At 46.6% G+C, this 21,815-nt stretch overlaps 1 long non-coding RNA gene across 2 annotated transcripts in view; it reads left to right on the top strand.

Moving 5' to 3' along the window:
- Window positions 1-21,815, top strand: part of LOC138790118 (uncharacterized) — a 33,421-nt gene that overhangs the window by 6,801 nt on the left and 4,805 nt on the right. The window contains exons 1-3 of one of the 2 annotated variants that reach the window (XR_011362842.1): window positions 1,448-1,511; window positions 13,703-13,746; window positions 17,676-17,794. This is a non-coding gene — a long non-coding RNA (uncharacterized lncRNA). Of the gene's footprint in view, window positions 1-1,447; window positions 1,512-13,702; window positions 13,747-17,675; window positions 17,795-21,815 lie in introns of those variants that run through there. The other variant, XR_011362843.1, reaches the window with a different exon arrangement.

Genomic DNA, 21,815 nt, shown 5'->3' with positions numbered 1-21,815 from the left:
AGGCCGGGTTCACACTGTGTTTTTGCAGTCCGTTTAAGATATCAGTTTTTAAATTGTTACATTTAACGTACACAAAACATGATGGACTATGTTTTTGTGTATGCTAAAAAAAGGGGAAAAAACGCATCCGTTTTGATCTTTTTTTTTTTTTAATGTAATGGAAGTCAATGGAAAATACGGATCCAAACAGATTGCACACAATTGCATCCTTTTTTTTTTTATAAAACGTATACGTTAGACTGCAGAAACGCAGTGTGATCCCAGCCTGATGACCGCATTCCGTCCATTGCCCAATTGTACTCATTTAATAGTAGTCTGCACCCTATTAAACTCAATGTGCCACCATCAGTAGGCTTCATACGCTGGCATGCTTCTTGGCTTCCTAAGGTTGGCGTCACATTGCCTTACCATCCCCAGCGGCCAGGTGTTAGCAAGAGGTGAGTGGAAGTTTATGATCGGCCTCACACACAGCAGTTTTCTCTCCTCTCTGGTGATTTTGAGGTTCTGTGGCAGTTTTTTTCCTAATCGCAGCATGCTGAGGGGGTGATAGTTTTTTGGCAAACTGTGGCTTTTTTTCTACCATAGACTTCAATGGGATTGTTCTGGTTGTCCCAAAAAGGGCATTGTTGTGCCTATGTTCAGCACCCAAAAATGGCTACACCACTAAAAAGATCATTCACACATCAAGTCAGAAACACAGTTGGCAGTTTTTTTAGAGGCCTGAAAAATGTCACACAAAAAGGATGTGTGAGGGCACCCTAACTGCAGTGTAAACCCAGCCTTACTTATTCCCTCAGTCAGCGCGGTGTATATGGTGAGGATTATGCATTATAAACAGAGATAAATGCTCCAGTCCCATTATTCGGCATTTGATTACTGGTGGCTGTAGGAGTTGGATGCAGCCCTAGGCTAAGTTCACATAACATAACATCACGGCCGTGATTAGTGTGGAACTTACGTTGTGCTGCATTGTATACACTCCAGCCAGGATCCCTGACATGTCAGTTCACACAATGGAGCGTGCGGCTCCGGCTGCACGCTCCATTATGTGCAGTGGGTAGTTCTGATACGGATGCGTCCACATCACAACTTAGCGGCAGAAAAGATCATCCAACAAGTACTGCAGTACTGGCCGGGATGATCTTTTCTGAGACCGGCCATTCCCTGACCCAGCCGGGTCACGGAACAGCCGGTCTCTTACAAAGTCTGAACATAGTCCTAAGGCTGCCCAGAAAATACAGTATGGTTACAGTCCATGTTTTCCTGGACTCCTTAGGACTGCATCCAACTCCTTCAGCCAGCGGGAATCAAATGCCAAACCATCCACCTTGAGCACACTCCAGTTGCGCTCATCTCTAGTTCTAAATCTTTTTTGTGCCTTTTTTAATAATATAATATTTATTTGTATAGCGCCAACAGATTCGGCAGCGCTTCTTTGACAATAAGGTGTAAGATAGAACATTGAGAACCAAAGATAAGCCGCCTCATCGGTGGTCTAACGTTAGATAACGGTGAGTGTATTACCGCCACATCTTCGCTCTGATGTTAATGTCGTTTTCCCTCACCCAAGGCAGGTTTGCTGGAGTGAACACACAGTATCATAGATCCCATAGATGCTGCCAGCCATGGTCAGTAACCAACAGGCAGACGAGGACACTCAACTATAATATAAGCGCAATAACGTGGTCATAATACACTAATGTGAAACTCCTCGTATATCGTATTATGCTGCAAACTGAGAGAAGCCTGAATCTATTTGAGATTAGCCATGTTTCTGGGCCCCCCTCACATAGTAACAACTCACAATATTTCTTTCTATCCGGTATAAGCCGCAGCACGGACGTCCCTCACGGACGAGATACCATCAATTACCATAAATATCCTCCCTGGATAATTTATCCAACTCAATTAGAATACAGATAATGAGCCGACAATTAATAAAACTGCACGTAGGCAAGTAATAAAAAGAATAAGACTATAAATAAAAAAAAACATCCAGGCTGGGCCTGCCCACTAGTCACATTCATCAAACAGGTTTCTGTAATTCTTAGGATCCATATTCAATGGTAAATAACAAGATCTGCGACCACCAGTCGTTCCAAAGAATGTGGATCCATGTCATTCGGATGTTAGGAGAAAGTTACGTAAAACGAGTTCTGACGGTTCAGGAACAACCAATCATCTCCCACTCCATATAGTAAATCTCACTTTCATATCTACAGAGCATGAATACACATTAGCAGCCGTGTGCCACCAAAAGCTTCTGCCCCCACTTGCTGGAAAGAAACAGCCGGTCCCCTGTACGATCAGCTGTGGCTCCATAGGTAGATTGGTGGGATCGGCTGTTGTAGCAACTTTTAGTTAACCCCTTAAGGACATCGGGCGCAGGGTGGGCTTTAATGCAAACGGGCGTACACTTACGCCCGATGTTTCCCCGATCGCTGTGTTTTCACACACAGCGTTTGGGGAAGATGGCCTTCTCTGCTCGTCGGCACGGGGGGTGATAAACCCCCCCCCCGTGCTGACGATCGCTGCTATTGGCTGATCAATACATATCAGCCAATAGCAGCTGAAAACAGCTTTCCGGGTCATCGGTGGTCCGATCGGCGGTCCGCGGCGTCCTCAGCGCGACTTCTGGGTTTCGTCGGGTCATGTTCGTCTAACTACGGAAATCTTCGTAGATCTTCGGCTCTTCGGGCTTCTGCGGGCTTCGGAAGTCTTTGGCAGCTTCGCTGTACTGCCCCTTAGAGGCTGATCAGTGAATATTATTCACTGATCAGTTGCTTTGAGTTAAAAAGATTTTTTTTTTCTTTTTCAATTTTTTTTTCCTTTTTGTGCACCCTAACGACGCTGAGTGCTGATGAGCATCGCACGTAAGTGCTCCGCTGATCAGCAACTCCTCCTTTTTGGCGTAGGGGCGTTTTTTCCCCCCTATATCCTACAGCCACTGGCTGCTGATAAGTGTCGCACATAAGTGCGCCATTTATCAGCAGCTCCTTTCTTGGCGTAGGTATATTTTTTCTTACTGTAAAAAAAAACAACGTAAAAAAAACTCTACATTACACCACACTACATGAAATAAAGTTTTACACTACACCACTACACATTTACATACCCCATACACTAGTCCCCATGTAAAAATGGCCCCCAGGGTGTTTTCGGCGTCGGAGGCATACGTTATTATTGCCTTTGACACCAAAACAGCCAGGGAGGATGAATGGGGGGATCCTTTTTTCCGCTATTCATCCTCATCATCATCATCATCATCCAGTGATGGTAATAAGAGATGATGGCATGGCGTGAAATTCTCCAAACTCTGTGAGAGTACCTCAGGGTACACTTACAGATTTAGGGTACGTGCACACTACGGAATGGCGAAGGATAACCCTTTGTGCATTCCGCAGCTGGCACCCGCCGGCGGACTGATGGAGGCGCGTATCTCCACCCGTGTCATAGACTCGTTCATTCTTTGGACAGAGGGCGGAATCCGCCCGTGCATAGAATGGAGTGTGACACAAGCGGAGACGTCCACCCGCATCAGTCCGCCGGTGGGTGCCAGCTGCGGAATGCACAAAGGGTTATCCTTCACCATTCCGCAGTGTGCACGTACCGTTACAGTGTATGAAGGAAGGGACACCCGAATCCAGCCCCAAGATGCCCCCCCCCCCCCATCCTCGGAGTTAGTGGGAAGATCGTTCGGGAACTGATCTTCCCACTGCTGGATAAAGGTTACCACCTGTACGGGGATAACTTTTATACCAGCACCCCCTCTTCCGGTCCCTCGCTGCCCGAGCTACTGTAGCTTGTGGCACGATCTGAACATATAAGAAGCAGTAATAAAGCCCTAATATTTAGCAGCCATGGAGCGGACCCAGCGCTTCTGGATATGAGGGACCCCGTATCGCACCAGGACAACATTTTCCAGGTGACGTCCCCCACACTGGAAAAAAGGAGACCCCAGAAGAAGTGCAGAGTGTGGCGTAACAGGGGGATCAGGAAGGACGCCATTTTCCAGCGTGACACCTGTCCTGATCCCCCCGGCCTCTGCATACTGGATCGCTTCAAGGCGCACCACACGTCATTAAAGTTCTACATTATCTAAATTCTGTCGCTTTTTCCTATTTCAGGGGTCACGTTGATCCGGGGATTATTCTGATCGCCATTATGGAGTCGGGAAGGAATTTTTCCTCTGTGATGAGGCTACTGTCGTCTGCCTCACGGAGGGTTTTTTGCCTTCCTCTGGATCAACACAGATTGAATTTGATGGACACCTGTCATTTTTAACCTTATAAACCAATAATTGGCCTAATACCCCCAAATAAATTAGAATTGTCCCTTTTCCCCAGCTAAGTAGGTATGGCCGCCATTCCGATTAGAGGATGCCATGATGCAATTACAAAGCCTCTGTGCGGCCAGGACAGTAGAAACCCCCCACAAGTGACCCCATTCTGGAAAAAACAGCCCATAAGGAATCTAACAAGGGGGGCAGCGGGATATGCCTCCCTGGAGACGGGCATATTTGTGCCGTGAAAATAAAAAAATGCCATTTTTTTATTTTCACAGCACATGTTCTACATATGTGCCTGTCACCAGTGGGGTCCATATGCTCACTGCACCCCTCGTTAGATTCCTTATGGGGTGTAGTTTCCAGAATGGGGTCACTTGTGGGGGGTGTCTACTGTCCTGACAGCACAGGAGCTTTGTAATTGTGACATGGCCTCCATCCTCCATTCCAGCCTCTAAATGTCGCTCTGTCCCTTTGGTGGCTTGCCCTGTGCCCATATAGCACATTATGTCCACATGTGGGGTATTTTCATTCTCAGGGGAAATTACCCTGCACGTTTTGCATTCATTTTCTTTTTTAACCCCTTGTAGAAATGGAAAAAATCAAGGCTAGACCAACATTTAGTCTAAACAATGTTTAGTTTTTACACTAAATCATTGATCTTGTCTTGATTTTTTTCATTTTCACAAGGGGTTAAAAGATAAAAAAAACACTAAATGTGTAGAGCAATTTCCCCTAAATACATAAATACCCCACATGTGGACATAAAGCGCCATGCGGGTGCAGGGTAAGCCTCCAAAGGGAAGGAGTGCCATTTGGTTTTTGGAGGCTGGATTTGGCTGGAATGGATTTCGAGGGGCCTTGTTGCATTTGAAAGGCCTCTGTGTTGCCAAGACAGTTGAACCCCCCACAAGTGACCCCATTATGGAAACTACACCCCTCAAGGAATGTAGGGGTGTAGTGAGCATATGAACCCCACTGGTGACGGGCACAAATGGGGAACAATGTGGCGTGAAAATAAAATATTACATTTTTTACACTATTATGTTGGTTTAGCCTTAAATTTTTCATTTTCAGAAGGGGTTAAAAGAAAAAAACACACAAAATGTGTAGAACAATTCTCGCAGAGTCCGTAAATACCCCACATGTGGACGTAAAGCGCCATGTGGGCGCACGGCAAGCCTCCGAAGGGAAGGAGCGCCATTTGGATTTTGGAGTCTGGATTTGGCCAGAATGGATGATGAACGCCATGTCGCATTTACAGAGTCGTCGTGCTGCCAAGACAGTGAAAACACCCCACAAGTGACCCCATTCTGGAAACTACACCCCTCAAGGAATCTAACAAGGGGTGCAGTGAGGATATGAACCCCTTAATGACGGGCACATTTGTACTGTGAATGTGAAAAAATGAAAATTTTCCCTTTCACGTCACATTGTTCCACATTTGTGCCCGTCACCAGTGGGGTCCATATGCTCACTGCCCCCCTTGTGAGATTCCTTGAGGGGTGTAGTTTCCAGAATGGGGTCACTTGTGGGGGGTTTCCAGTGTTTTGGCAACATGAGGGCTCTGTAAATGCGACATGGCCCTTGAAATCCATTCCAGTGAAATCCAGCTTGCAAAGGCCAATTGGCGCTCCTTCCCTTTGGAGGCTCGTCCTGCGCCCGCTTGGCACTTTATGTCCACATGTGGGGTATTTCTGTACTCGGGAGAAACTGCGCTACACGTTTTTTGGGTTGTTATTCCTTTTATCCCTTTGTGAAAATGAAAAATTGAAGGCTAGAACAACGTTTTAGTGTAAAAAATAAATTTTTCTTTTTTCACGCCACATTGTTCTGAAAATCTGTGAAGCACCTGTGGGGTCCAGATGCTCACCGCACCCCTTGTTACATTCCTTGAGGGGTGTAGTTTTCTAAATGGTGTCCCTTTAGGGGTGTTTTTTAGGTTTTGGCACCCCAGAGCCTCTGCCAACCTGAAGTGGTACAGTCAAAAATGACCAAATATAACGGAGCCATTGAAATTCACTAGGCGCTCCCTTATATCTGAGGCTTGTGGTTGCGTCAAATAGCGCAATAGGGCCACATATGGGGTATTTCTATAAACTGCAGAAATGGGGCAATAAATATCTGGGTGCATTTCTTTGGGAATAGGTTTACAATTATGAAAAATATTGGATTACAATAAAATCACTGCACAGAAAATTAAAATTTTCAAATTTCTTACACACTTCGCTTTTATTTCTGTGACTCCCCTAAAGGGTTAAAAAACTTTCTGGATCTGCTTTTGCAGAGTTTTGGGGGTGCAGTTTCTGAAATGGGGTGCTTTGTGGGGCTTTCTAACATACAGGCCCCTCAAATACACTAAACCTGAACAGGTCCCTAAAAATATCTGATTTTCAAATTTTACAGAAAATTTGGAAAATTGCTGCTAAAGTTTTAAGCTTCCTATTGTCTAAAAAAAATGAAAGATAGTTTAATAAATGCTGCCAACATAAAGTAGACATGTTGCTAATGCTATTTAATATATTCAGTATTTTGTGTGGCATAACCATTTTCTGTATAAGCAGAAAAGTTCCAAAGTTGGAAAAATGCATTTTTTTCACGTTATTTTATTTTTTATTTTTATAAAGATTCGTTATAAGTATCGACTCCAATTTACCAGAAATGTAAAGTACAATATATCACGAGAAAACAATCTCAGAATCAGCCGGATAGGTAAAAGCATCCCGAAGTTATTAATGAATAAAGTGACACAGGTCATATTCATAAAATTTGTCTCTGTCCTTTAGGCCATTTCAGGCTCTGTCCTTAAGGGGTTAAAGGAGAAGTCTGGGGTCGGCCATTTTATGTTTTGTTTTTTCAAAAGAGCTCAACATAACAACATGCACCTACCTCCTCGGCTCCAGCGCTGGGGTCCGCTGTGCTCCACTCCAGTTCCTGGTCCCCTGGCCACATCCTAGTCTAAACAGGGACCTGCCTTGGTCACTGACTAGCTGAGTGGGCTGTCACGTTACGATCCCGCTCAGACCAGTAAGCGGCTGGGGGACCAGGAACCATATTGGAGGACAGTGGACTCCAGCGCTGAAGCCGGGGAGGTAAGTGCATGCTATGTTCAGCCAACTTCTCCCCGGCAGACCCAGGAATTCTCCTTTAATGTAAAACCAGTCCTTTAGCCATGATGGTGTTCCTTCATTTTGTTATATATTTTGTTATTGCAGAATCCTGTCACACAGGGAATTTGTAATCAAAAAATTATCTATTGTTTAAAGTTTTTAGGAATTTTAGGTGTTTTTTTTATTCTAATTTTTCATTTTACTGTCTAGATTTTAAAATATTTCTGAAATCTTGCAGTTTTCATTCTGACCACGTGACCTAAAACTAGTCTGAGGCTTCCTGCTCTATCTGTGATAATAAGGAGGAGGCTGCTGGAAAGTGATCTGTGCAAAATTATAGCAAAGAGGTGACACCAGTAGATAGAGGAGACAATAGCAGCTCAGCATCCTCTCCCCTGTATAATGACTTCTGCCCAGGTCACAGAGCATGCTTACAAACCTGCCCCATACAAATACTAGGGTCTGGAGACGGCCATTGTAGTCAGTGGGGCTTACTTGTAAGATTATTATAGTGTGTGGATGACATTTCTCATCTTCCACATTGCCGTTCTGGTTTGGATTTTCTACCTCAAATTTGGAAAGAAAATCCACAGCAAATCTTGAACGCGGGAACCAGGCGGTGTTTCAAAAAAGGACTGCGCCACCGGTATCCAATGGTACATTCACTTTAACATGGCACAATTCCAGGGGATATCATATGAATATTTACTACTGAAGAAGCTTTAAGCACTTGTAACGCGGCCAGCTAGAATCACAGAGTCACAATCAGCCGATGCGCCTTCTCTACTACAGTATAACACAGGGGTTGTGAACGTTTCTCTGATATCCCTCTGAAAAGAGGGAGGAGGTTATTATGGGACCCCTGTGGCCCCACTACTGAGACAGGCGATCAAGGGCAGGAATAAGGCTGAGTTCACACTATTCATGTATTCTGTCCTAGTCATACGTTGCACCCTGGAAATATAGCGGCCACCCTGGGACAGCAACAATGTGACGTGTGACGTGGCCGGCAGAGTCTTATATAACATGGGCTCTATGGTCCCTACTGATCGCTGCACAGCTATTACTATAGTCTAGTATTATACCGCCCAGACCGGCAGTGTTATACCCCACAGACTGTAGTATTATACCGCCCAGACCGGCAGTGTTATGCCCCACAGACTGTAGTATTATACCGCCCAGACCGGCAGTGTTATACCCCCACACGCTGTAGTATTATACCGCCCAGACCGGCAGTGTTATACCCCACAGACTGTAGTATTATACCGCCTACACCGGCAGTGTTATATCCCACAGACTGTAGTATTATACCGCCCAGACCGGCAGTGTTATACCCCACAGACTGTAGTATTATACCACCCAGACCGGCAGTGTTATATCCCACAGACTGTAGTATTATACAGCCCAGACCGGCAGTGTTATACCCCCACAGACTACAGTATTATACCGCCCAGACCGGCAGTGTTATACCCCCACAGATTGTAGTATTATACCGCCCAGACTTGCAGTGTTATACCCCACAAACTGTAGTATTATACCGCCCAGACCGGCAGTGTTATATCCCACAGACTGTAGTATTATACCACCTAGACCGGCAGTGTTATATCCCACAGACTGTAGTATTATACCGCCCAGACCGGCAGTGTTATACCCCACAGACTGTAGTATTATACCGCCTAGACCGGCAGTGTTATATCCCACAGACTGTAGTATTATACCGCCCAGACCGGCAGTGTTATACCCCACAGACTGTAGTATTATACCACCCAGACCGGCAGTGTTATATCTCACAGACTGTAGTATTATACCGCCCAGACTGGCAGTGTTATACCCCACAGATTGTAGTATTATACCGCCCAGACCGGCAGTGTTATACCCCACAGACTGCAGTATTATACAGCCCAGACTGGCAGTGTTATACCCCACAGACTGTGGTATTATACCACCCAGACCAGCAGTGTTATACCCCCACACGCTGTAGTATTATACCGCCCAGACCGGCAGTGTTATACCCCCACACGCTGTAGTATTATACCGCCCAGACCGGCAGTGTTATACCCCACAGACTGTAGTATTATACCACCCAGGCTGGCAGTGTTATACCCCACAGACTGTAGTATTATACCGCCCAGACCAGCAGTGTTATACCCCCACAGACTGTAGTATTATACCACCCCGACCGGCAGTGTTATACCCCCACAGACTGTAGTATTATACCGCCCAGACCGGCAGTGTTATACCCCACAGACTGCAGTATTATACAGCTCAGACTGGCAGTGTTATACCCCACAGACTGTGGTATTATACCACCCAGACCAGCAGTGTTATACCCCACAGACTGTAGTATTATACCGCCCAGACCGGCAGTGTTATACCCCACAAACTGTAGTATTATACCGCCCAGACCGGCAGTGTTATACCCCACAGACTGTAGTATTATACCGCCCAGACCGGCAGTGTTATACCCCACAGACTGTAGTATTATACCGCCCAGACCAGCAGTGTTATACCCCACAGACTGTAGTATTATACCGCCCAGACCGGCAGTGTTATACCCCACAGACTGTAGTATTATACCGCCCAGACCGGCAGTGTTATATCCCACAGACTGTAGTATTATACCGCCCAGAACGGCAGTGTTATACCCCACAGACTGTAGTATTATACCACCCAGACTGGCAGTGTTATATCCCACAGACTGTAGTATTATACCACCCAGACAGTAGTTTTATACCGCCCAGACCGGCAGTGTTATACCCCACAGATTGTAGTATTATACCACCCAGACTGGCAGTGTTATACCCCACAGATTGTAGTATTATACCGCCCAGACTGTAGTTTTATACCGCCCAGACCGGCAGTGTTATACCCCCACACGCTGTAGTATTATACCGCCCAGACCGGCAGTGTTATACCCCACAGACTGTAGTATTATACCACCCAGACTGGCAGTGTTATACCCCACAGACTGTAGTATTATACCACCCAGACTGGCAGTGTTATACCCCACAGACTGTAGTATTATACCACCCAAGCTGGCAGTGTTATACCCCACAGACTGTAGTATTATACCGCCCAGACCGGCAGTGTTATACCCCACAGACTGTAGTATTATACCGCTCAGGCTGGCAGTGTTATACCCCCACAGACTGTAGTATTATACCACCTAGACCGGCAGTGTTATACCCCACAGACTGTAGTATTATACCGCCCAGACCGGCAGTGTTATACCCCACAGACTGTGGTATTATACCGCCCAGACCGGCAGTGTTATATCCCACAGACTGTAGTATTATACCACCCAGACTGGCAGTGTTATACCCCACAGACTGCAGTATTATACAGCCCAGACTGGCAGTGTTATACCCCACAGATTGTAGTATTATACCGCCTAGACCGGCAGTGTTATATCTCACAGACTGTAGTATTATACCGCCCAGACCGGCAGTGTTATACCCCACAGACTGTGGTATTATACCGCCCAGACCGGCAGTGTTATATCCCACAGACTGTAGTATTATACCACCCAGACTGGCAGTGTTATATCCCACAGACTGTAGTATTATACCACCCAGACTGGCAGTGTTATACCCCACAGACTGTAGTATTATACCGCCCAGACCGGCAGTGTTATATCCCACAGACTGTAGTATTATACCGCCCAGACCGGCAGTGTTATATCCCACAGACTGTAGTATTATACCGCCCAGACCGGCAGTGTTATACCCCACAGACTGTAGTATTATAGCACCTAGACCGGCAGTGTTATACCCCACAGACTGTAGTATTATACCACCCAGACTGGCAGTGTTATACCCCACAGACTGTAGTATTATACCACCCAGACAGTAGTTTTATACCGCCCAGACTGGCAGTGTTATACCCCACAGATTGTAGTATTATACCGCCTAGACCGGCAGTGTTATTCCCCACAGACTGTAGTATTATACCCCACAGATTGTAGTATTATACCGCCTAGACCAGCAGTGTTATACCCCACAGATTGTAGTATTATACCGCCTAGACCGGCAGTGTTATACCCCACAGATTGCAGTATTATACCGCCCAGACCGGCAGTGTTATACCCCACAGACTGTAGTATTATACCACCCAGACTGTAGTATTATACCCCACAGACTGTAGTATTATACCACCCAGACTGGCAGTGTTTTACCCCACAGACTGTAGTATTATACCCCACAAACTGTAGTATTATACCGCCCAGACTGGCAGTGTTATACCCCACAGATTGTAGTATTATACCGCCCAGACCGGCAGTGTTATACCCCACAGACTGTAGTATTATACCACCCAGACTGGCAGTGTTATACCCCACAGACTGTAGTATTATACCACCCAGACTGGCAGTGTTATACCCCACAGACTGTAGTATTATACCACCCAGACTGGCAGTGTTATACCCCACAGATTGTAGTATTATAGCACCCAGACTGGCAGTGTTATACCCCCACAGACTGTAGTATTATAGCACCCAGACTGGCAGAGTTATAGGAATCTACACTGCATGCGGCTCTTAATAATCACAGATTTTCATTTGACGCGTTTTATCACAGGGCGGCTCCGGCCCGGATTGTTTTTATTGTTTCTCATGTTATTATTTGCTATTTTCAGCCGTGTCATTTTATTGTCACCTCATTATTTGTGCTTTTATTGACTCGGATGGTTATTCCGGGAGGATATTTATATCTTGTCAGTAAGGGATGTCTGTACGGCTAAAGTGCAGGATAATAAAAGGGATTTTGGAAGGATTTATCTCCAGGATTCTCTCCAGATTGGCCAAAATGAGGAAAGGATAATCTAATAAACTTATCAGCTGCTGTATGTCCTGCAGGAAGTGGTGTTTTCTCTCCAGTCTGACACAGTGCTCTCTGCTGCCACCTCTGTCCATGTCAGGAACTGTCCAGAGCAGGAGAGGTTTTCTATGGGATTTGCTGCTGCTCTGGACAGTTCCTGACATGGACAGAGGTGGCAGCAGAGAGCACTGTGTCAGACTGGAGAGAGTACACACTTTCTGCAGGACATACAGTAGCTGATAACTACTGGAAGACTTAAGATTTTTAAATAGAAGTAATTTACCAATCTCTATAAATTTCTAATACCAGTCGATTTAAGAACATTTCTTTTCTCTCTGGAGTACCCCTTTAAAACGAACCTGTCAGTGACCTCTCAGGCTATCAAGTGTGTATATTAGTGTCAGCACTATATGTGGCCATTATTTATCTTGTATATGGGACTTTCTTTAGGATATTTCTGCTTCCCTCCTTTTATTTCCACTGTCTTTCTCCTTGCACTCCCCCTCCCATCTTCTACCACCCCCCTCCAGTGACTTGTAGCTAGTTCAGGGATCAAATTAAAGTCGTAATTGGTAAAAAGAAGTAGAGATGATCGAACAGGGCCGAGGTTTAGGTTCGTATGAACCCGAACCATCGGCATTTGAACCTTGGCCCTGTTCGATCATCTCTAAACAGCAGTCATTTAAACAGCAGGTTAACCAGGAGGTGGGGAGGGGGGGGCAGATGGTGATAATAGGAGAAGGAAGCCATTACAGTGTGTCTGATAAGATATATTACAGTGTTTCTTATATTCTCTTGTACTATTGCTCTATGCAGAGTTTGCAGAAATGACAGTGATTGTTTAACTGTTAAAGTGCTGGCTGGAAAAAAGTAGGATACGGGATCTGTGTATCCTATAAGAAGTCCTTTACTTATATTTCAATGTGACTAGCATTGTGGTACAATTGACAAAGAGACGTCATGTGATAGGGGTCAAATGTGAGTTACAGCACAAGAACACAAGAACTGTTGGAATAATCTAATAGTCACGGACACAAAGTTCATCAGGCCGCCATTTCTAGCACGGCTGACCAATGAGGCATCAGAACAGACAGAGGAGGCTGAGGGGATGTAGCGGTCACCAACTTGCTGTGCACTGCCTGGACTACGCCTTTAATCCCTCTTAGTTGTGGGGGATTGGCATGGAAAGCATTATCATCTTTAGTTAAAGGTAACACTCCTGGGACTCGGCCGGCTTACCGCTCTTTCCACTTTACTTAATGGGATATTAGCTGCCGTTTCTTTGAACTTCTACAAGGTTTCGGCAGAGTACACTTAAGAGATTGGCAGGCTCCCATATTCATGCTTATATTCTCCATATGCCGCTAGACATCTTCTGACTCCCATTCACTTCAATGTCTTCCCGAGGCTTCACCAGTACTGGCTGATGTCTTCATAGTCTCACATCTCGTTCAGAGTCTTACATCTTATATTCTTCCTTTTTCTACATCTAGGATCCATCAGCGGCAGAGGAAGAAGTAGAGCAGGTCCTTGTCAGGTACCTTAGTACACAACATACACAACGTACAAGTCCCTAGAAGACTAAGGGGAGATTTATCAAACATGGTGTAAAGTGAAACCGGCTCAGTTGTCCCCGGCAACCAATCAGATTCCTCCTTTCATTTTCCAAAGAGTCTGTGAGGAATGAGAGGTGGAATCTGATTGGTTGCCGGGGGCGACTGAGCCAGTCTCACTTTACACCATGCTTAATAAATCTCCCCCTATATGTCTTTGCTGTGTCCATCAGCTGGGGGTCATCTGCTTGAAAGCCTTTTGAAGGATATACATATTCTGGAATTCTGAACCTCCCTCTAATTAAAGGGGTATATTGGTCAGGAAAAGGTTAATCATATGATGCACCTTCCTAATTCCCCCGTGTTTCATATACTATTTGCGTCATTTCCTTTGTTTTGGCGCTAACTCCCCCCTTCTAGACAGGCAAAATCTTCAGAATACAGTCCTCTCCATCTTGCTGCAGATCGCTCTCCCCCATCTCTGTGGGCCGGGTTAGCGATACAAATCAATTGCTGATTCACCTCACAGAAGACCTTGGAGCCATCACATGTCCTTCCTCTCTGTATTCCGCTATACAAAGTGACCAGTAGACAAGGGTGGGAAGACATTGTAGTAAATGAGGCACACAGCATCCCGGGAGATGTCGTTTCCAGGAGGCGCCATCTTAAAAGTCTTTGAGGATTTTAAAAAGTTTAAGAAGGACGTTAGAAGCACTAGAGAGGACTCAAAATTACCCTTAGGGAGCGATGAAGGAGCCCAGTGCGGTTGGGAGCTGTTTATTCTATAGATAATCGCTGGAATATCCACATATATAGTTTTCAAGGGGTACACTGGCAAAAAAAGGCTTTCAAATGAACTGAGAGTTATATGGATTTGTAGTTTACTTCTATTTAAAAATCTCCAGTCTTCCAGTACGTACCAGCTGATGTATGTCCTACAGGAAGGGGTGTATTCTCTCCAGTCTTCCGGTACTTATCAGCTGCTATATGTCCTACAGGAAGTGGTGTATTCTCTCCAGTCTGGCACAGTGCTCTCTGCTGCCACCTCTGTCCATGTCTGGAACTGTCCAGAGCAGCAGAGGTTTTCTACAAGGATTTTCACCTCTTTTGTCTCCAGGTTGGGGGCAGGTTTTGTAACTCAGTTCCATTAAAGTAAATAGACTTTAATTGCAAACTGCACCTGACCTGGAGACAATATCGGTGCTGTCTCTGGGAGAAAGTAACCATGTTTTTCTGACATTGAATAACCCCTTTAATTTTGACCGGAATACGCCACTAATAAGTAAGGCTGGACAATCACTGAGTAGAGGATTTTAGCGTCCTTCTGATTGTCCAGATGATTGGTGGAACTCCATATAGAGTTTTATGGCTTGTTAGACAAGAGCAAGAGAGGATGGGGGGTACCAGCGTCATAGTGCTATTCCCAGAATCAGGACCCCTCCGCCCCCTATGATGCCTGGCAATGGAGAAGAAAGATGAATGGTGTATATGCTGCCCCCAAAACTAAACTCTGAAGCTTACAGCTAGATGAAAAGTGTGTTTTGGTCAGTATTGTTATGTGGGCTCTATATGGCACTATTATGTGGACAGTGAATGGCTGAATTCAATAGCGGACGGTAGCCCGGGGCCCATGGCCATCCAAAAAGACTTATACTTTCAGTGGTGTATTGTCTCCTGGCTACAGTTCTGCCATGATTTAAAAAAAAAATCACTGCTTTTTACTACAATTTTGCACAAATCAGGGCATCATGGCATTATTTATCCCATACAATGAGCACCAGGCTAGTGCTGCCATAGTTACAGTGGGTGGGGGGGCCCAGGCCTGGTGCACAGCCCGGGGCCTATGGTAAAGTTTATCCGCCCCTGGCTGAATTGTGCAGACACTTGATGGATGGATAAGGTTAGAGGTATACGGCGACTTATCAGAAACCATGAGCAGAGACGGCCATTTTGTACAGGGGGGATCGTGCGGCATTGCAGCTGTAGGTAAATGGTGACACAATGAAGACGATCCTAGATGGATTCCTTGTGACCGCAGTCTCCGCCACCGCTTGTTAGTTGTAATGCAGCACGGTTCCTGCATTGTCAGTGTTTGCCTCCGCGACCCCCGAAGGACATAGTCGCCCAGTAACCCCGGCCTTCCATTATACAGCAGTATTCTTGGTATAGGAAATTTCAGTCCAAAAGTGCGATAGTGGTTGTATGTTAGGGTCCGTCGCCTGTTATACCGGCCGTGACTATACCATATGTTAGATGTGTGACTCCTTGCTGGTGATCAGTAACTCACAACAATCCCCCTGATCACACCCGCTCACACGCTGACCCAGAAATGGAATTTTGTGACACTGATGGAGAACTAACCCGAGGGATGATTTGTTTTCTCTCGCGGAGCCTCATGATGCTTCTGTGGGGGAGGGATGGACGCTCAGTGTTATTCCAGGCTCCCTCCTGCATTTTTTAAAGATTGATATTGAGTGGGTGACAAGGCGTCGCATTGTTTGAGACTCTTCTCCACCATGTCTGCATTATACATCATATGTTTCCCTATACAATTTATCTGGCGTCTGCTGGACTCCTTGCTATGAGAAGTGATAAACCTCCGCAATGACAGGGGGGTGATGATTATAAAAGAAAAGGGATGAAACAACCTACATTTTTTCCTGTAAGAACCACAAAAACCACAAAACACAGAATGCAAAAACTGAAAGCGTGGCGGGTCTATGTGAGGGTGAGTAACCCACCCAGCTTCTTCTATAGAAAGTAATAGGATGCAGCCAGGTATCTGGTGGAACATTGTAAGCTCTCTCTATGACGCGTTTCCTTCCTTCCTTCAGTGCAGTAAGAAATTGTAAGACATGGAGCCTTCTGGTCAGGAACACTGATGGAATGAGACATAAAAGCACAAAACATACAGTATAACAGCTTGGATAGACGCCTTCCATAAGCTCCATGTACTGTATATATGCATCTGTGTTCACTCTGTACTGCAGGTTTTGGCCAGCTGCGGCTTCTTCATGGCCTGCGGATATGATCACCATCCTGTTAGTGTTTCTATAGTGGAGGACACATGAGGTGTCGCTGTCTGTACAGTCTTCCTGGGTTTTCTGTTCCCCTTGGGGTCTTTCTCCCATCAGGTTGCCCCTTGTGCTCCTGGAAGCATCTAAACAGGACGCCCACATCTAGGGAGAGCAGCCACAGCCCTGAATTTACTCTATTAGTGGACAGTTTGTGGACTGAAGAGGTAATGTTTTACCTTGAAGAAAGTATAAAAGGTGTATAACTTATTTAAAGGGGTATTCCACTCAAACATAACTTTTGATATGTCGCTGCCCATGGTGAGACTAACATTTCCTTCCATACTTGTTATTATTTATTCAGTCTCCTTCCCCCAGTTCTCAGCTGATGCATTCTGCTGAAGACACAAAAAATCTGTGTGTGAGCCTTTCTCTCTGTTTCCCCCTCCTCACCCCCCCCCCCTCCCTTCTTAGACGGCTGACGTAAACAAGTCCCTGGCAGGCTTTATCTGCAACATTGTAGCTTCTTTGTAATGCTGTGAGGGTTAATCACAGTCAGTTCATTAGCAACTTGACCTCAGAATAATCCTCCCAGCATTACAAAGAAGCTCCAATGTTGCAGATACAGCCTGCCAGGGACTTGTTTACATCAGCTTTCAGATTTAAGCCGCTATCTCTCAAAGGTCCTGACTCACTTCCTTTCCCCCCTGCACTGTGGATGTTTACTCTCTGTGCTATGCAACAGACATGAACAGTACAACCATCTGTGTGTTATTAGTTACATTGTGTCTGTCTATATGTGTGACATCAATCACATCACATTTTATTAGAAAATCGATGCAGAAACCTTGCTGATTCCAGATGGTTCACTTACTTCTTCTTATATTTGTTACATTTAGGTGATCCGAGTGAATCTGCTCTATTGCACTTTAATTTCTGAAGGTTCAGACAGAGCAGAGGAGACGGCACAGAATTCTTCAGCCTGGAAGCTTTGATTGACACCTTTGCAGTTTCCTAGGTAACACCAATGCCGCGTACAGGTTAATGGCACAAAAATAAATCCTTTGAAATTGGTAACGCCGCTTGGTATCGGCCCCTTCCGCGATCGCTGAGAAGCTTTGTGGTCTTCATTGTATTTTAGTCCTAGAGAAGTGTTTGTCCGTGGAATGAATGAGCGTTGAGTCACACACGGTTTATATAGCGCCAGTTATGTGTAAATATTCAGTGTAAAGTCATGAAATTAATGTTTTTGTTACCGTCTGAGCCTGAATTGTAGGATTATATTCTACTATATCATCAGGCGGAGAGCGAATAGCCTGGGGTCGAGGGAAGTGGTCGAGGGACAGGGACAGTGTCATCACAAAATGACCTATTGTTTAAAACAAGTTTTTATGTTAAACTTATTTTTTTGTGACTTTTTTTTTTTATTTTTCATTTTATTGTCTATATTATACAAAAATCCTGTAATCTTGCAGTTTTCTTTTTCGCCACTATGTCTATAATTAGAGGCTGTATTACACAGCCCGAGAACAGTGTAGTGAGAGTCGGTCTGCTTGATCAGCGGCCACTTACTGAGCCTATCACACAGCTCCATGATTGAGTAGCAAGGGCTGTATATGTTTATATATCGTTAACGATGTCCTTTGCTTTCACATGGAATAAGGTTTATACTTACCCATGCTCCCCCGGTGTCCTGCAGCCTTTGCTTTCACATGGAATAAGGTTTATACTTACCCATGCTCCCCCAGTGTCCTGCAGCCTTTGCTTTCACATGGAATAAGGTTTATACTTACCCATGGTCCCCCGGTGTCCTGCAGCCTTTGCTTTCACATGAAATAAAGTTTATACTTACCCATGGTCCCCCGGTGTCCTGCAGCCTTTGCTTTCACATGAAATAAAGTTTATACTTACCCATGCTCCCCCGGTTTCCTGCAGTCTCTACCCCTTTGACACTTCTGGTCCCATCTCTTCTGTGACAGGCCGCTTAGCCAATCACTGGCCTACGTGGAACAGCTCTGCAGCCTGTTATTGGCTGAACGGCCTGTCAGTACAGATACAGGGCCAGAAGTGTCATAAGCGGCTGAGGGGAACTGGAAATGAGGGGTAAAGGTTGCAGGACACGGAAATATAAACACTGCCTTGTGTGATTCCAGCGTAATAGGGCCGTTAGCTGAGACTTCCTGCCCTGTCTGTGATGATAAGGAGGAGGCTGCTGTAAAGTGATCTGTACAGAATTACAGCATTAGGTGACACCAGTAGATAGCATCAGTATAAAGGCCCTGTTACACTGGCCGATTATCTGCCCAATCAGGCTGATTCAGGCAGATATCGCCCAGATATAAAAAAGATAACGATCAGTCGGGGAGCTGATCATCAGCTGATCATTGTCTTTCAACATGTGGAGAAATCTGCGTCTGCCAAGCGGCATTGCTACACGTATCAGTGATGCACAGTCAGCAGCTGATGAAAGTATAATAATAAACATATACTTACCTGCCCACACTCCCCAGTGTCCTTCTGCTTCCTCCCAGCTGACCGGAGCTGCCGCTGAACAGCTACACCCCTCTCTGAAGTGACAGGCGTCTAATCACTGGCTGCGGTGCTGCAAGATGGCCGCCCCCATAACAATGTACAAAAAAAGAAAATTACAATTAGATGCGATTAGAATAAAAGAACACGTTTCAGTAATGCTGCGTTTACACGAAACGATAATTGGCCCGATCGTACGATTAACGATGTCGGAGTAACGTTTTTTTTTTTCATAACGATCAGCGTTTAGATGGTACAATATATATCGTACGGAAAATTCGTTTTGCGATCGTTTTGCGAAGCTCGGTATGGCAGACAGCAGAGGTATGGCAGACAGCAGAAGTATAGTAGATGACAGAGGTATTACAGACGACAATTATGGCAGGCGACAGAGGTATGGCAGGCGACAGAGGTATGGCAGGCGACAGAGGTATGGCAGACAGCAGAGGTATGGCAGACGGCAGAAGTATAGTAGACAGCAGAGGTATGGCAGACAGCAGAGGTATGGCAGACAGCGGAGGTATGGTAGGCAGTAGAAGAATAGTAGACAGCAGAGGTATGGTAGACAACAAAATTATGGCAGACGACAGAGGTATGGCAGATAGCAGAAGTATAGTAGGCGGCAGAGGTATGGCAGATGGCAGAAGTATGGCAGACGGCAGATGTATGGCAGGCGGCAGAAGTGTAGTAGATGGCAGAGGTGTCACGGCCGCGGCGGCTCTCCGCGTTCCGGGTCGCCGCCGCGACCGCCTCCTGTCCCATGCAGCCGCCGGGGTCCTTGTGTAGGGACCCGGCGCTGCTGCTAGTTCGGCCCCTGGGGCGCCTCACCTCTCCTCCGTTCCTGTCTCGGTCTGTGCCGGCCGGCGCGCGCGCGCCGGCTGTCTCAGATTTAAAGGGCCAGTCCGCCCTTAATTGGTTAGTTGCACCTATCACTCCCTATAAATCCCAGCATGCCCTGTCCCTCGGGTTGGAGCCTCTACATGCTTCCCATAGCGTTTGGCCCAGCTCCCTGTTGTTCCTGACCTTAGTCCTTGTCACTGGTTCCTGTCCTTAGTCCTTGTCCCTATCCTTGCCCGCTGCCTTCCCATTGTTCCTGAGTCCTGTCCGCCACCTGCGAGCACGCCTTCTGTCCTCTGCCTGCACGATCTCCTGCCTACTGCTCCTGCCACGCCTCGCCTGCCGTCACCAGCAACCAAGCCAGGGGTAGCGACCTGGGGGTCGCCTGCCGCAGCAAGTCCATCCCGCCTTGCGGCGGGCTCTGGTGAAAACCAGCGGCCCCTTAGACTCCGCTCCCTGGTGAGGTTAGTGCCATCGCTGGTGACGGTCCAGTGGATCCACTAGTCCAGGCGTAGGCTCCAACCATGGATCCCGGCGAGGTGCCTGATCTCCGTGACGTCGCCAGAGTGGTCGCTCAACAGGCTCAACAGATCCAGCAACAGTCGCAGCAAATCCAGCAATTGACTGCCGCCCTACAGCAGCATACTACAGCCCAGCGCCTATCACCACCTGCAGCTACCTCGAGACTTCTACTGGCTCTCCCAAGCAAATACTCTGGTGACTCCAAGTTGTGCAGAGGATTCCTGACTCAATGCACTATGTATATCGAACTTCTAAGCAATCAGTTTCCCACTGAGCGCTCTAAAGTGGCTTTCATCATCAGCCTATTGGAAGGAAGAGCTCTGGCCTGGGCCACGCCGCTGTGGGACCGAGATGACCCTGCTGCTGTCAATCTCCGGGCCTTCCTATTCGAGTTTCGCTCCGTCTTTGAGGAACCTGCCCGTGCTTCTTCAGCTGAAGCTGCTCTCCTCAACCTCTCTCAAGGGAGCTCCTCTGTTGGCGATTACGCCATCCAGTTCCGTACCCTGGCGGCTGAATTGGACTGGAATGAAGCCGCTCTAATAGCCACCTTCAAGAAGGGCCTATCCAGTCGAGTGAGAGACGTGCTTTCCGCCCGAGACCTACCCACCTCCCTGAACGAACTCATCCTACTGGCCACCAGAGTTGATACTCGTTTTTCGGAGAGGGAGGAGGAGGTTCGGCATGAACATCTACTAGGCTTGCCCCGTCGCCATCACCAGCTGGCGCTGGTTTTCCAGAATCCTGACTTTCCGGTGCCCCAGCCCTCTCCTGAGATTCCCATGCAGGTGGAACGGGCTCACCTGACGCCTGATGAAAGAATTCGTCGTCTGGAGCTGAATCTCTGCCTCTACTGCGGTGGTTCGGATCACTTTCGGCTGAGATGTCCCCTACGTCCCCAAACGTCCGGGAAATGCTCGCACCTAGGTCCGGTGGGACAGGTGTCCCTAGGTGTGAACGCTACCTTTCCAAGTTTGTCTTTGCCAGTTTCCATCCAGACACCCTCAGGACAAAATCACCAGACTACTGCCTTTCTCGATTCTGGGTCAGCAGGCAGTTTTATTGCGGCAACATTGGTCCAAAGATGGCGGCTACCCGTGATCCAACTAGCCAGGCCCTTGACTATCTCCTCGGTCACGGGCGAGATTCTTACC

The sequence above is a fragment of the Dendropsophus ebraccatus genome, chromosome 4 (assembly GCF_027789765.1).
Source record: "Dendropsophus ebraccatus isolate aDenEbr1 chromosome 4, aDenEbr1.pat, whole genome shotgun sequence".
NCBI classification, from domain to species: domain Eukaryota; kingdom Metazoa; phylum Chordata; class Amphibia; order Anura; family Hylidae; genus Dendropsophus; species Dendropsophus ebraccatus.
Note: the sequence above shows the minus strand (reverse complement) of the source record. Positions and strands in the feature narration are given on the sequence as shown.